Raw genomic sequence first — 1,728 nt, forward strand, 5'->3', positions numbered from 1 at the left:
ACAGTTTCAAATTCGTTCAGCTTCTTTTTCTTGCTCAAAATGTCCTTGAGGAATTTTGCATAACTTGGCATTTGTTCAATAGCTTCAACCAACGGGATGTTGATATGTAGCTGTTTGAACACATCAAGGAACTTCTTAAACTGTAGCTCCTCTTTCTGATTCCTCAACCTTTGTGGAAAAGGTATATAAAGGAAAACAGGAGCTATGACTGATTTCTTGGAGGACTGACTAGGGGGTGCCTGGATGATGATAGGTTCACTAAGAGGGACTGGTGACTCTGCTTCCTTGTTACTTTCAGAAGAAGAAGATCCAATATCATCCTGAAATGATACCTTCTTTTTGCCTTCATTTGGAAATAACAAGGGAAAGTCTGCTTTCTCAGGAAGTGGTCCTATTTCTATTGATTTCCCTTATCTTTTAATGTGGGTGTGACAATATCTGAACTAGATGTTGTGACATCCATCTCAACTGGGTCCTGGGGTTCAACAGTCTTTTTTATGGGTTCACTCTCTACGAGGTTCTTTCCACTACTTAAAGTCACTACCTTCACATGTTCTTTCATGATGGACTTTGGGATCTCTGTATCACTAGGAAGAGTACCTGCAGGTCTATTTCTTACCTCTAGTGCAAGTTGACTAATMTGTGTTTCTAGAGATCTTATGGCAGTGTTCTGATGGTTCATGGCTACGTTGGTTTGGTTTATGAATCCTTTCAGAGTTGCTTCCAAAGAAGTAGAAGATTCGGCTTGGTGGTTAGACTTGTTTTGGAAAGATGACTGATTTGTTTGTTGATGAAAGGTATTTTGGTGATGGGYTGGGGCTTGACTCTGATGATGTTGTTGAGACTGATGTGGTTGGAATTRTGAAGTCCCTTGGGGTTTGTTCATTGGTGGGTTTAGAGCAGGACTGTGCCATGAAAAATTTGGGTGTTGTCTCCACCCAGGATTGTACGTTTGAGAAAATGGTCCTGATCTATTTTGATTCCCGACATAATTGACTGATTCGGAGTTGGATGGACAATGTTCAAAGGGATGTCCTCCACCACAGTACACACATTGTACTGACTCAACAGTTGGAGCATGCGCGGTGGCTATGGTTTGTGATGCTTGACCATTTGTTAAATTTTTAATCAAATTGGTCATTGCAGTCATCTGAGCCGTTAATGCTGTAAAAGCATCTACGTCATGAACTCTCGCTGTTTTGCGAGGTACTAGTGCACGTGGGTCGGCCCAATGTCCATTATTATTTGAAATCTTTTCAAGGATATCATATCCATCATTATAGGTACTAGCCGTGAAAGCTCCACCTGATGTAGCATCGAGCATTTGTTTTGCAGTGAGATTTAACCCATTGTAAAATGTCTCAAGCTGTATACAGTATGGAATGCCATGGTGAGGGAATTTTCTTAAGAGCTCCTTGTACCTTTCCCAAGCATCGGGAACTGCCTCATCGTCCATTTGTTTAAAAAGACAAATTTCGTTTCTGGACTTAGCGTTCCGAGTTGGAGGAAAATATTTTTTTAAAAACTTTTCTGCCATACTGTTCCAAGAGTCCACAGATCCTGGTTGCAAGGAATTAAACCAAGACTTTGCCCTATCCCTTAAAGAAAAAGGAAACAATGTGAGTCTTAAAGCATCGTTAGATACTCCCGGGATAAGGAAAGTGTCAGTTATTTCCATGAATGATTTTAAGTGCGAGTGTGGATCTTCAGATGGCAAACCACTGAACT

At 40.8% G+C, this 1,728-nt stretch overlaps 1 non-coding gene across 1 annotated transcript; it reads left to right on the forward strand.

Moving 5' to 3' along the window:
* The first annotated feature begins 1,382 nt into the window (after positions 1-1,382).
* On the forward strand, positions 1,383-1,489 carry LOC112503926. The gene has a single exon (XR_003068108.1). It is a non-coding gene; the product is annotated as a small nucleolar RNA R71 (small nucleolar RNA).
* Positions 1,490-1,728: the final 239 nt, after the last annotated feature.

Source organism: Cynara cardunculus, unplaced genomic scaffold (genome assembly GCF_001531365.2).
Source record: "Cynara cardunculus var. scolymus isolate 2C unplaced genomic scaffold, CcrdV1 Un_Scaffold_4136, whole genome shotgun sequence".
NCBI classification, from domain to species: domain Eukaryota; kingdom Viridiplantae; phylum Streptophyta; class Magnoliopsida; order Asterales; family Asteraceae; genus Cynara; species Cynara cardunculus.